Here is a 14,852-nt window from a genome sequence, read left to right as displayed (position 1 = left end):
TGTTTTGTTTCTTCCCATTCAGTTTCCCATTAAATACACAAGCATAACATCTGGCATCCTTCTTTTTAAGGACTTGGGAACAAGAGGCAGCGGGGATTAGACTTAGCACTTGCCACATCACCCAGCTGTAATGATTTCACCTAGAGTTGAGTTTGAAGCTGACTGAGCCAGCCCCGTCAGGGGCGGCACTGTGTCGTGGTGCAGAGGGGCTGGGAGAATCCCTAACACAGCGGCGGGACATCCTGAGATACACTAGCCCATCAGTGTGTCGTCACTGAGGCGGGACCGCAGCCGGGAGGCATCCAGGCAACGGGATGATGGGCCCCACAGAGCACTTCTCTGTTGTTTGTCGACCACAGCCCCGGCGGCTGGTATCAGCAGCTCTTCCTGCTTTATTTCATTTTTCACTGACAAATCCTCTCCCGGCTGGAGAGTCATGTATTTTTAGAGTTGGAAGGGACCTTCATAATTGTCTTAATCCAAACCCCCGGCATGTTTGCAGAGGAGGAGAGCAAGACACCCAAGGGTGAGGCGATTGGGTCCCGGTCGCGCAGCTAACCGGTGAACGCTGGGGCCCTCTTGGGCTCCCCCCTCCACGGGGCAGGAAGGGACCCTCGTCCCACAGTCTTCTAGTTTGTTAGTTGCCGGAAGTTCAACAGTCTTCCTTCACTTTCTAAAGCCTGTTGGAAATAATCTCTCTCCTTTGAAAGAAGTGAAGACGTGTTTTACTCAGAAAACTTATTTTTTCCCCAGATGGGTTTTTGTTCTAACCATTTGTGACTCCCCTGCATTCTGACACGGCTTCCACGGCACAGCGTGATGGCTCTCTCGTGGCCAGCACTGCCCAGCTGGACGTGTGTGCGGCAGTCCCAGCAGAGCCCCGCGTGCTTTGGAATGTGAGGCTGCCTCTCATTCAGGGAAGGACAGACGCTGGAAACTGGTCAGCAAACTGCCTGGGTCTTTAGGGTGGGGGACCCTAGGAACTTCCTGAGAAGCAACCATTTATCAAACAAACCTTCAACAGGATCCTTGTCTCTGGAAATTAAAAACCTCATACCTCTGTCCCAGGACCGAGCTCCCCAGTGACTCCTGAGCTCCCATGGAAGCTTGCTGCCACTGGAGGCCGGGCGTGTGGTGGACGGCGTGGCGCCTGGAGCATGGCCCAGTCCAGGGGGGAGATGGGAGATTTGAAAATGACTTGTACGTGAGGAGAGGAAGAGAGCTCAAGGGGTGCTTATCAGGGACGGTTTCAGCTCGATGGGGAAGGATCTGGGAGTCCTTTCCAGGGACTGCAGTGCCTACCCAGCCCTAGCTTTCTCCCCACACTTCCCCCCCACCCCCCTGCCCACCCTGCACAAAATCCCCTCTCGGGTCTGCTGTGGGGTGGCAGGGGAGCAAGGCTTCACTCTGGCTCGTCGGCTTATCTGTGCCCTTGAGGCTTGAGTTTAAAAGCTAAAAAAGCCTTTTCTCTGCTCCTGCTGGAACATCTCTTCTGTGAGGCCCTGTACATGGCGGGATCCTCCTTCCAAACAAAGAAAGGATCTCAGGGGATAAGACAAGGAGGGAGAAACATCAGCTACTGGCTCCACACCGAATCGCACTGCATTTGTAAGAGCTCACTTAAGGAAGAACAGGGACTGTTCCTGTGACAGTCTCAGCTGGAGCTGTTTCCAGGGGCAGCAAATGCATTTCACTATGTGAGCTGAGTTTGTGGAATAATGAGAAACTGCCCTGGTAGATTTTTCTCCAATCTCTGGAGTACACGTAGAGTTTTTTCTTGCTGTAGCAAAGCTTAATTTTGTACCAACGTGGTCAGGGAATCCTGGAGCTCTGTGGTACTCAGGGATGATCTGTGCTGGGTATTCTCTGTCCTTCCAGGTCCGTTGTCCCCTCTTCTCTGCACTATTGGGGGAGAAGGTGGTCTCCCTGGGCCCTATCAGTGGGCTCCTCTGCCCTCTGGCTTCTGTTTGGATTTGGCCAATAGGAGGCACCCACGTGTCCATCATTGGGTGGTTTCCTTAAGCTGGTCCGTGCCTCAGAATAATCCCCTTCATAATAGCTCCCATGTGAGTGTGTAATATCTTACCTGCTGGGACTTTGAACTGATACATCATCTAATCCAATATGACCATTTTGTAGATGAGGAAACTGAGGCACGGGGGGCCCACTGGGTTTTCTAGTGGTGTCCTTTTCCCCCTCTCCTCCTCCTCTTCCCAGCCATGGTTGAATACTCAGAGACTGAACCCCTGTGGCCCAGGCATGCCTGTTTGGGGTGGGGAACCCCCTGGCACAAGAGTCTGCTCTGCTCTCATGTGATGATATGATTCTAAAGAACTTCCATTTATTTGAAAAGTAGATCCTTAAAATGGTATTTTAAGTGGTATATGCATACCATAGGATATTTTTTAGTTTTAGACAGGAATGTAAAGCTGTCATATGCAACAAATGATGTAGCTGAACCTTGAGTCATGCTGCGTGAAATAAGCCAGTAGTACCGCATGGTGTCACTGACATGAGGTGCTGAGAAGCAGTACATGTGGGAGCGAGAATGGTTACAGGGAAGGGGGAGGAGGGGGGAAGGGAGCTGCTCTTCAATGGGTGTCGAGTTTCAGGTCTGCAGGATCAAATCAGTGCTGGAGATCTGCTGTACAGAGTTGTACCTCGGTTGTAACTGTGTTATACAGGCAAACGTGTGTCAGGAAGGCAGATCTTGCGTCATTTTTTTAACCACATAAAAAGGAGCCAGATGTATTTTAATAGGTCAAAGAAGTAGCTGGTCTTCTCTGGGAGGCCTATGTTCACGGGGGCATGGCTGGGCTAGCGGAAAGTCGGGAGATGCCGTCTTTCTCCAGGCCGGAAGCACCTGGTGCCAGGGCTTGGCCAGAGGCGTGCGAGCTGACCTACCCCCCACCCTTCTCTCAGCCCTGCGCCCTGCGCACACATCCCCACTCCAACATGCGAGGGGTCAGGGTTTCTGGTCATGCCTCTGACCAGGGTGTGAGTGAATGAGTGTATGTGTGTGTGTGTGTGAGAAAGAGATTGAGATTCTTCTTCTATTAATTTTTCTAAGTTCTCTGAAGAGTCGTTATTGAGCACTAATATTTCATTGATTATAAAATTGATTATGCAATGTTTTTTTTCTCACATTTAATTAAATTAATTATATTTTGCTTTAACTCCCTTTTAATAATAGGACCTGCAAGTAACATTCAGGGCAATACAATATTGGAATATTATATATCAAATGTTAGAGTTGACAAGAAATTAGAAAAACTGGGTTAATTAGTACAATTCTTGATCTCTGGTTGATAGTAATGATAATTATAGCAAGTGTTCGTATTTGTAAAATACTATAGCTCTGTTTTTCAAAGCTTTGTCAGATTCATTATCTCACTTTTTGTCAATGACACTTTGAGGCAAATGTTAGGTTATTATCATCATCTGTTATTTTCACCCCATTTCAGACAGGCAGTCACTGAAGTTCAGACAGGTAAAGGCAGAGGTCGAGCCAAGGTCGTCTAACTCCTAAGTAGCAGACCTGGGAGTAGGGGTCCAACTTCTTGTAAAGCTCTGTTTAATACCACCCAACACTCCATGCATTTATTAAGTGTCACAGAAATTACAGTACCAAAAGAAACCTTTGAAGAGAAATAATGCTATTTAGACTTTCACGTCCCAACTGATGGATTAGTCCTTCCTGAAACACCAGAGGCGAGAGTGGAGAGCACAGAGGCTGAGGACCTAGTATAAGTTTCAACTCTGTTGTGCAACTAGATTTGTGATCTTTGGCCAGTTGCTTATCCTCTACTACCGAGTCATCTCATTTTACAGAAAGGAAGCGAGTGTGTTTTAGGGTTACAAGGAAGAAATGAATGAATGTTTGTCGAGCAAAAATTATGGGCAGGCATTATCCTAGGAGATTTATATCTAATATTTCATTAAGTAAGTTATCTTTTGAAGGTTCTTTAGAAATTGTAAAGCACCATAAAAATGCCATTTGCCTACCTATGGCCTACTTATTCATTCATTCAGTTTTGAAAAAATTTCTTGTTCTGTGACCATTTGCTCAAGGCTTTGCCTGAATAAGTCTACAAGAGCTCTTTCAATAAGTATAAAATAAAACTTCTAAATCTTAGTGTTGCACGCCTGTTAAATTGGTAGCTACGTTTTTTTTTTATTGTTATAATATAACAGAGCATTGTCTCTGACAGTAAGTGAGTCCTGACAATCAAAGAAATATGGCAGTGAAGGAGGAAGCCTGTAAGTTATTAGCATGAATCAGAAGATGAGTTGGAGAGTTAAGGTCTGAAGAATGAGTTTACCAATTTTTACTCAGTCAATGTTTACTAGGCATGTGCTGTGAGACCAGTGCTGGGCTGGGCACGAGGATACAGCCGTGGACAAAACAGACCCGATGCCTGGGCCCCTGGGACGACAGGATAGACTGCATGCATGAGGTGGCAGAAGAAGCTGTGCAGGCTTCTTTGGAAGTGTCGGTAGGGGAGCTTAAGATGGTCAAGGGAGCAGACAGCCTCACTGAGGAAGTGACACTTAGGAGGGAAGGACGAGCGGGACTTGGACAGGTAGAGGTGAGTGGGGAAGGTGAAGGCAGTGCTGGCCGAAGGAGCAGCGTGCAGGAAGCCGGGAGGTGGCAAGGAGTCTTGCGCTGAAGGCAGTCCAGTGCGGCTGCGGCAGGGGTGATGGTGCAGAGGTGGGGACCAGGCTGGAGACATTGCGGGGCATCAGGTGATGAAGGGCCTTCAAAGCCAGGGCGAGGCTCGGCTTTTCTCCCACGGGTACGAGGAAGTTGTGGAAGGGGTTTCAGGAGGGGCGCGGTGTGCCATGCTTCTGTTTTAGAATTGTCACTCTGGCCGCTGGGCTGCAGAGCTAGGGCAGACAAAGAGAGTGTGGCAGGAATCATTCCTACTTGAGCAGAGGGGTGGAAGCTGGGGTGGGCAGAAGGTATCGAGCGATGCGAGGGAATCCTGGAACAAGCAGTAGTCCCCATTGCTGATTGCATCCCCCTGATATGATATCCTCCGTTCCTAATTACCTAAGACAATAACTTTATTTATTTTTAACAGAGTGACTTCTTCTGACCTGAGGCTTCAAGTGCTTTGAGAGATCTACTACCAGGTAAATACAGAAAATGCTTTCCTCAGTTTTATACACACTTTTCTCCCAAGATGTGCTAAGACCTAAATCCAACCTCTTGTTTAACCTTTGCAATAGCCCTAGGAGTTATGCACTGTTTTATTTCTTATATATTCCTCACAGAGAGGTGAGGCCACTTGATCAGCATGCACAAAGACGTTCTTCACAGCACAAATTATAATAGCCAAACAAAACATGTCTTGTTCAACTTGGGGCCTTTGTGCTCGTGTTCCAAGCAGGCAGGCAGAGAAGGGCACATGGTCGTGTCTTCCACCTGAGTCCGTCCAGGTGAAGAGTTGTCCTGGTTGCCTGGGGCCAGTGAATTTTGTCTTATTCTTAATGGCCACCATGAGCTGCAGAGGAGGCTGGAAAATGGATCTTTGGGTTGAGCATATTGCTGCTGCAAAAGAAATCAGGGCTGGGTTCGCTCTGGATGGAGAACTAAATGTGGACACCAGACAAACAGGGAGCTAAATATCAGCTTTCCTCTCAGCGGTCCTGAATTAGAGAATGAGCTCAAATTATGGACAGGATCAGCTGTAATCAGAGCTTCTATTGCATTTGTTGCTGAAATCTTTCATGGAAAAGAAAACCACATGCTGCTGAGGATGGAAATAGAGAGAAGGGAGGTTCCCAGACCTGCCTCCATGCACTCACCCTCACCCAGTCTGAACAGTCCATGGAGCTGCTCCCTTGAGGATGGGTGAGGGGTGCAGGGAAGGGTGGAAGTCATCTTCTAGTAGTTTTAAGAAGGTCAACTGTTTTGTGTTATGTGCCTAGGAAGGAACATACGACATCTTATTATACATTTTTACCTAGTGTGACAATTGTGTTATGTTTGTTTCTTTGTATATTTTCCCCAACTCCTGCTGTTCATGGCCTAGAGGTAATCTGATCTGGGAATTGAGACGGGGAGAATTCATGTGTTGAAATCATGAAGCCTCACGAAGCAAACAGAGCTGGCCTGCTTATAGATTTTAAAGAGTGGGTAGAATTGTTCCAGGCGGGGAAGAAGGGTGATTCAGGGTGAATCAACAGCACCGGCTGCAGGCAGTGGACTGACTTCCAGCTGCTTCGGAAGCTTATTGCAGGGCTCTTCACAGGGTCCCCCTGCATGTCTGCAGACACACACACACACATACACACACACACACACACACACACAAACTGCGGCAGCTCGCCGCACCTGCAGGGGGTTGGTGCCCTTGCGTGCAGTGGGCACTGGCTTCTCCTCTCAGCTTATCATCCTTGACTCCTGCCGTCACGCTGATTTGGAAAACGGCAACAACCAGCCCTGCTCCCTACCCAAGGCTCAGCTCAGGACTGTGGGTTGACAGCTAATTGTCGCTGCTGATTGCTTTGCTGACAGTGCTTTGTAGCTATTTTGGTTTTTCTTGAGTGTTTCTTAATTAGAGGAAATGACAACGTGTGCTGTCCAATCAGCCTCTTGTCAGACATTATTACATTTGCAGGGGAATCAGGCGGCATTTGGGCTGGTGCCTGCCACGCTGGTGCGAGGATCGCAGCCTGAGCCGTGCACCCCCTCAGCTCGGAGACGGGCCTGCTGCCAGCGTGAGGGAGAGCACTCGTTGTACCTTCCCAGTGTGGGTTCCGACTGCCTGAGACTCTACCAGGGTCCCTGGTCAGGCTGTGGTCGACTTCCACTCACAGGGTCCTTTGAGCAGCAGCGGTCCCCTCCTGTGGGCCGATGCCCTGAAACTTCACCCTCACAGCGGCCATTGCCCTGACAGGACGCTTTCTTCTCCCAGAAATGAGACGTTTCAGGGTTCCTTTGGCATCTGCCTTTGTGGCAACACGGCTTACTGGTGACGTTGTGCAGGGCGTTTGCCCTGCAGTGTAGGAAGTGAGATCTTACTACGTTGCTTGAATGAACAGGAAGAGCGATCTTGAGTTATAAAATAGTCCGGGTTTAAAAATAACCGTGAAGACCTTTACAACTCTGCAGGCCACAGAGTAACTCCACCAGCTACTTTTTAAAGGGTGGTTCTTTCTAAGTCTCCTTCATTGAATGCTTGACTTAGAATAGCTGTGATTATTTGCACATTAACTATGAATGAAAGTTTCAAACATCGATTTTCAGATGAGTATGGCCCCTTGTTTTCCAATTTCTTGTGTGTGTGGTGTGTGTGTGGTGTGTGTGTTTGTATTAATTCATTGTTAAAAGGATTCATTGGGCCTGCTGGGGTGCCGTCGGGCTTCCCGAAGCCCAGTCCCTGTGCTCAAGGACGTTACACAGGAATTGGGACGTCAGCCTTCTCCATGGTCTTCGCTTCACTCTGAGGCGTGCGCCTGGCTATGTGGGTTCTGTCCAGGAGTGGTGTTCAGTGTTGGAGCGAGAGCACAGAACACAGGCTTGTCCGGGGCTGGAGAGACAAGAGGACAAAGGTGTTGAGGGTTTTATGGAGAGACTGTGAGTGTGTCGGGTTGGGCACAGAAGGAAGGGAGGCCCGTGTGGTGTGTGTGTGTGTGTGTGTGTGTAGGCAGGAGATCCCCGGGAGAGGAAATGGGGAAACGGAGAGGGGGTACGCGGTGAGAGGTGTAGAACGACACGCTACCTGCTTTTCCTGTGTGTCTGTCTTGTCTGCTCAACCAAAGAGTGCAGGAGGGCCAGGCGGGGCATTCCCTTCGTGTCTTCTTCAGCGCACGGCACACGCTCCTCGGTGTCTCCTGAGGAAGTCAGCCCAGCTGCGGGCTGCGGGTGGATCGTGGGATCAGTGGTCAATTTTTTCATGTATATGGAAGGAATTGACTGCCATGGGTTTGTGTATATGATGAGCTCCAACGTGATTCTGATACAGTCTGGTGGTGGTGTAAACATGCGTGGGCTCACACACACACACACACACACATACACAGACACACACTATGGTGAAAAGGAAGTCTCTACCATTTGATATTCATTCACTACTTTCAGGTGGAGGGAAGTCACCGTCTCAGGGGGACAGTCTGGGGAGACCTCAGAGAGCCCTGCCCTGTGGTGTGGTTTGGCCTCACCAGTAACGCCGAAAATACCGCCCCTTTCCATGGACCACAGTTCTCCTTCCACTCTTCGTGATTTCCTGGGCTAAGTGCCTGTGAAAGCCCAAATGAGTGACGTAAATGTCTTTCTGACCCAACAACTCTTCCTCTGCTCCACATTCAACTTTCTCTCGGGTTTAGGTTTAGCTAAAAAAAATCTTCATAAAAGGTGTGTACAACTGGAGTCCCAGCAAAAACTGGAGAATACAACTTTAATGTTGGTATAAAAGCTAAAACTTCTCGGTACCATTTCTATATGTACTCATATGTTTTGTAATGAACTTGCTGCTCCCAGGGCACCACGCCCACTGTGACTTCTTTGCAACGTGTCTTCCATTCCCTGGCTTCCCATGTGCTGGCCCGGCACTAGGACGTGGTGGAGGCTTATTGGTGTGTGTGCACCCGAAGCGAACGTGCCACATGTTCCATTAAAACATGCCGGCAGTGTCTCTAACGCATATTTCCTTAGGTACCATCTTAACGGTCCTTCTGCTGTGCCCCAGACACACAGACTTGACCAGAATCATGTGGTTGCCATGGCATCTGAAGAGAGCCCTTAGAAGCTCATCAGCTTCTCCAGACAGAAGATGGTAAACTGCTCTGATAGAACATTTTCTACCTTAGAAGCTGAGAATAGACACGACATTTATCTGAAACGGCAAATGTGATTTTCAGAAGTTCTCTCAAGCATGATCTTTTGTAAGATATTTGCTGAGAACTGCTCGGAGGTTATGCGCTCCGCCCTGACTTGCAGCCGCGCTCCTTTCATGTCTGATCTGGAAGCTTTTTTCTGAATAAAATAAAATGTGAATGGCTCTAGCTAAGAAATTGCTTTGAATTTCACAGAAGAGTTGAAGTAGCTGCTCTCCTGTATTCAGGGAGAGTGAAGCAAAAAATGAGTCTGCCGTGACTCAAATGGCAGGCCTGTTTTCTTCTGTGCAGCTTCTCCCCAAACAGTTCTTTGATGTTAATCTAATTCTCATCAATCACCAACTCCAAAGCGGCCGAGCTTAGCTCTTTGAAAGGGTTGCGTTTTAGAGAGTCTTATTGTCTGAAATTTCTGCCTAATGGCGAGGCCACTGAACCACTACTTTTAGCCGTAGAGTTAGTAAGCAGGGATTATTTAAGTCATTAATTTCTATTGCTTGACATGTAGAACACTTTGCAGTGTTCAAAGCGCTTTTGCATCCATTGTTGTAACAACTGCCTTAAGGCAGAAAGACAAGTTTTATGTTTTCACCCCCCACACCTTCTTTTTTTTTGAATGAGGGGATCGAGGGTCAGAAAGATTATACCTCCTGCCCTGGCTGCTGTAGCTCAGTGGATTGAGTGCAGGCCTGTGAACCAAAAGGTTGCTGGTTTGATTCCCAGTCAGGGCACATGCCTGGCTTACAGGCCAGGTCGTCAGTCAGGGGTGTGTGAGAAGCAACTGATGGACGTATCTCTCTCACATCAATGTTTCTCTTCCTTTCTTGTTCCTTTCCTTCTTCTCTCTAAAAATGAATTAATAAAATCTTTTAAAAAAGAAAAGATTATACCTCCTTTAAAATCAGTTCTTAACAGGAAGTAGGCCTGGAACTAGAACCTATTTTCCCAGTTCCTAATTCAGACTCTAGTTGTCCTGTCATGATGGGCACAGTGTTGAGGATGGTAAGGGGAAATCTATAGATTGTTTGGTAATTAGCTGCTTAATCATCTGTCTCCTGATTTGAGTTTAAGCTCCCGAAAGGCAGAGATTATTTTATTCATTATTAGCCCCAGTGCCTAGAATACTGCCTGGTACATAGTAGGTTCTCATGAACAGTTTTGTTAATAAACGAGTAACACTAATGCCAACACATCTGCCTACCCCCTTCTTATGCATCCCAATGACATAAAAGTGTTGACTGTGAGAATTATACTAAAATGAACAGGCAAAGACATGGGCCCGTGGGCGGTGCAGGTTGTCATCCAGCCAAGTAACTGGTGAGCACTGAATTGAGCTGTGCGAAAACACAGAAGAGATGGAAAACAGAGATCCAGCCTTCTGGGAGCTCAACTCCACCTTAGAGAGACGGACTGCCCCATCACGGAGAAGATGAGGGAAACCGCTGTCCAACAGCCTGTTCGATGGCCTTGCCATCTTGGAAATTCAAAGTCAAGGGAAAGGGAAAGGACGCACACGGCAGAAAGCCTTGACTTCAGAGGGAGCAGGAGGTGGAAGAACTCCCCTGTCACGTCTTTATCTGGTTCCATAATTACCTGTCCCTCTTCGAGTGTTTTCCTGTGAGAAACTAAATATACCTACCGGTCTAGTCGAGAGATGAATCATTCCAATTAACTGGAGTAGAAGGTGGACTTTGACAAAGCTTCCATTGGCTTGTTTCTTTAAATAGTCAAGTGATTATGCTGTAATTTAGCTTCAGTAAACAGTTGTTTTCATCCTTGTCTCAGCCAGAACTAATAGTTCCCATGTCCTTTAGGGGCTTTTCAAGATTCAGTTCTCAAACCACCTGCTTAAGTAGCTGTCCACTCACGAAACTCTGATTTAGGTGGGTCTTATGCAGAGTCTGGGAATCTGCTTTTATTTTTTAATTAAACATTTACTTTGGCATAATTTTATATTTACAGAAAACTTTCCATATTCCCTTCACCTAGCTTCCCCTAATTTAACTTCTTACCTAACCAGACATATTTGTCAAAATTAGTAAATTACTATCAGTGCAGTAACTGAGCTACAGACTCTATCTGAATTTCACCAGTTTTTGCATTAATGTCCTTTTCCTGTTCAATCCAGGGTATACGTTACATTTTGTTGTCATGATTCCTTAGTCTCCTGGGACCCAGGATAGTTTCTTAGTCTTTCCTTGAATCTCCCCAGGTGGTTCTTAGACATCAAATCCTATGCATTGCTCTCGCAAAGGCAGGGACAGACCCTGGGCACAACTGTCAAAAGCTAAGGAGCATGCGCGGTGGGCAGGGGGAACCTCGCTGCCAGAGTGGTACCTTGTGATTTTTTCATCCCGTGCCACGCGCCTATCAGTCAGGGATGCAGCAGGGAAGCAGAAAGCAAGGTCTAGAGAGTCCAGAGAGAATTCAGAAAAAGTACTATGTGCAGAGTGTAGGCAGGGTGGAAAGAACAAACGAGGGATATGAAGGCCACCAGGAACTTGAAGCAGGAAGAGCTTTTATGCCTTGGGGGCGGGGCGAAGAGCAGGGCTCAGCCAGTGGCGCAGTAGTCAGGGATGGGGAGTTGGAGGTTCGGCCATTGCCAGAACTTCAAGACCCGCAACGTGCAGGAGACACGGAGGAGTGCAGGCTCAGGTCTGCATCTCCTCTTCCCTGAACCTCCTGCTGCTGCCTCCCATCAGTGGAACTCAACCAGAGAACAGGAATCGGATGATACAATTTCTGGGCAGAGCAGGAGGAGAGGAGTGGAGAATGGATGTGGAGAGTGGATTTAGGGAGGGATCGAGGTGAGAAGAACTAGCACCATGTTAAAGCGAAGTGCAAAGAGCAGTAGCCTGATAGTTCATTGTGCCTGGGTTAAAGGTGTGCTCTGTTTATTAATTCACAGCTACCATATATTAGGGGTCCATGGCTTAATTAAAAAGGAGAATCTAACAAAAACATTACATGAGCCTTGGAAACTGTACAATTTGTCAACATGTTTGCAAATTTCAACAAATATCCTTTTGGTGGCTAATGATGGAACTGTAGCCTCCAGCTAAACAGATAAATATCCAGATTGAAGCAAAAAAAGTACCACTTGAGACAGTTTTAGAGCAATGATGGATTTTAAGAGTGTATAAGCCTACGACCCTGTAGGATACAGACAAAACTGTGCTTTTGTTCATTTGTTTTGCTACTTGACTCTAGTTTTTGAAAGGCGTTAGGTATTTTTATCCTTTCTGCAGTATAGTGACTTAAATTCTGGGTACCAAAAAAAAATTTAGAAAATGTTTCCTCTTCTTTTTGTAATTGCAAAAGAACAAGAGTGGAAAAAAGAAGCTTATCTTTTCAAGCATCCACATGACTTACAGAGAATCACTAGCTTTTAGAACTGCGCTTTCCTGGGGTTTATAAAAAAAATTTAACGGTGAGGGAGAAATAAATGAGAATTTTTCTTTCTCCTTTAAAAACAGAAGTCGATGTTAGAAAGGAGGAATATTAGCTGTATTTTGCTGGCTTTGATAGTAAGTCTGACATTGACTATGTTACTTGCCAAAACAGAAAGGTTGGTAGAAGTCTGTTTTGTTCATGCATGTTTTCATAGACATTGGTCTTTTGTGTTTGCTCACTGTCCTCAGCCAGGAAGCAAGCCCTTCGATATTTATCCTGCAAAGTGGTTGCATTGGGATCTTGGCAGGAAAACAGAATCAGCCTCCGAGGGCTTGAATGAAGAGGGCTTAATGAGAGGACCCACTGCCGCCCCTGTGGGCAGGGTCACGGGAGGAAACAGAGTGGTCCAGCATCCAGGACAAGCAGCCGAGGGAAGCCATGCCATCCTCAGCCCAAAGAGACAGAAGTAGCACAAGGGGGAGCCCAGTGAGCATTGTAATCATGGAGGAAGGGCCACTCGACAGAAGCCAGAGCTGTGAGGGGACGTAACTGCAGTGACACGGGAGACAGTGGGGAAGACAGCACCACTGCTCTCCTCCCACCCTCCCGTCTTTGGCTGGAGACTCCATTACTCACACCCCACGGGAAGCTAGAGGGCCAGGGAGTACGGGCGACCTGGGGGCAGGCGAGGGGGAGTGCTGTCGATGGGGCATTACCAGCAACATGGTCCACTGCTGGTAAGGTCCCCAAATGATTACTTGTGACATTAGATTGGAAGCATTGCAGATAGATGCATTAAATTAGTGGGAAAAATCCCTTTTTATAGGGCGAGATTACAGTTTTAAAAACATACTGTTCCCCTAGCTTGTCCTGAAGTGTGAATGCATGGAAGACCTGTTATCTCCAGTTCTCTCTCATCCTACACCCTGTCGGGAGACAGGTGTGGACCTTCACACAGTGCAAAGCCTGAATGTGACCTCCAGGGGCCCTGAGGGAGGGGCACTGGCCTTGTCACGTTATTGGTTGCCCCAGATGGCATTTTCCGGTTAAAAATGGCCACCAGAACATGTATGCTCTTATTTTCTTAATGGGTTGTTCTGTTGGAGCTAAACGTAATTACTAAAGAATCACTTCCAGTTCTTCATCGATTATCTGTGCATAAATTATTTGAAGAAATAGACCCAGACAACCAAGTGGCAGATAGGCTCATGTCTGGGAAAATGCTCCCTTCGTCCCTATCCCAGCTGCCGATTGTTTGAAAATAAAAGCAAAACACAGAACAACCTTCAATGCAACTTAAGCCAAACCTGATCCCAGGATCATTGAAGAATTGTTGCTGGGAAGCTCAGAGAAATAGAGCCGAAAATAGACTGGCTACAGCAATTTCAGCAGAGGGACCTGAAAACGCTTTCTGGAGCCAGGGGTTTTTTAGTAAGTGACAAATCAGCAGTGCCCAGAAGACTGCGTTCTTGGGGAAAGCAATTTGTGTTTGATTTCCCTATTCCTGGTGGACTCTCTCTCTCTGCAATGCTTCGTACCCAGTTTTTAAATGTGATGCAGTGGAAGTTTGTCAGTGTCCTTTCTGCTGTGATATTTTTGTCCTATTTGAGCCCACTTTCCTTTCCATGTTGGTGATGGATTCTGGGGCAAAGCTACCTTCGTGGGAAAAAGCTCCAGAAAGAAATGAAATCATACTCTTTTTTAAAAAAGATTTTATTTATTTACTTTTTTAGAGAGGGAAGGGAGGGAAATAGAGAGAGAGAGAGAAACATCAATGTGCGGTTGCTGGGGTTATGGCCTGCAACCAGGCATGTACCCTGGCTGGGAATCGAACCTGCGACACTTTGAATCGCAGCCTGTGCTCAATCCACTGAGCTATGCCAGCCAGGGCTGAAATCATACTCTTTAAAAATATGATCTCTGTATTTATTTATGCCTGTTAGTTAGTTTACACTGTTACTTCTCTTTGTCTCCCAAGCCTAGAAGAATGTCTCACCTGGATTGGTCTTCAGCTATATTGACTGATCTCTTTAGATCATGAAAAATGTTAAATGAAAAGGTAAAAAATTGGTCATAAACTGGTGGCCACATGGTTTAAGGTTTAAAGGTCGTTGACTTTGATAGCATAAATGAGTTGAATCGCAATCTTGAGCAAAGCTAAAGGCAAACAGTCGGTCAGCATGCCTTATGGAGACAGTGTCATCTCCTCGAGGAGCTAGAGTCAATGAGCCGCCGACGGCTGCCCTCAGTGGATATAGAGACGTTTTTGTCCTTGTCGATCCCGCGGGTGCAGGTGTTAGCGCAGGGCAGTAGCGGTTAATGCAAAGCCGTGCTGGCTTGCTGTAACCCCAGGGGAGAACCCGAGCCCCCTGGTAAGGGGCATCAGCGGTGATAGGAACATCGTCTCTGTCCTTCACAGCGATTCCTGTCTGTGTCAAGATCATTTTTCCCAATCACAAGGGTGGTAAACACTGGTGCATCTTTAACTCTGGTGCCTTCCATGCTCCCTCCAGTTCAGTTAGTCACCATGGTGGTCCCTTCCAGCCTTGCACGGTAGAGCATTTCTTTTTTCCATCGTTATGGGCAAGGACCTTCCTGATGGCCTGCTTGTTGAGGGA

At 47.1% G+C, this 14,852-nt stretch overlaps 1 protein-coding gene across 2 annotated transcripts in view; it reads left to right on the top strand.

Moving 5' to 3' along the window:
• NCALD (neurocalcin delta) overlaps positions 1–14,852 on the top strand; it is a 341,169-nt gene that overhangs the window by 101,259 nt on the left and 225,058 nt on the right. For both annotated transcript variants that reach the window (XM_028533999.2, XM_036031320.1), the window contains exon 2: positions 5,085–5,136. The gene's annotated coding sequence lies outside the window, so the exon portion shown is untranslated. The remainder of the gene's footprint in view (positions 1–5,084; positions 5,137–14,852) is intronic.

This window comes from Phyllostomus discolor, chromosome 7, assembly GCF_004126475.2.
Source record: "Phyllostomus discolor isolate MPI-MPIP mPhyDis1 chromosome 7, mPhyDis1.pri.v3, whole genome shotgun sequence".
In the NCBI taxonomy this organism is placed as follows: Eukaryota; Metazoa; Chordata; class Mammalia; order Chiroptera; family Phyllostomidae; genus Phyllostomus; species Phyllostomus discolor.
The sequence above is the reverse complement of the archived record's forward strand: the minus strand, read 5'-3'. Positions and strand labels throughout refer to the sequence as shown.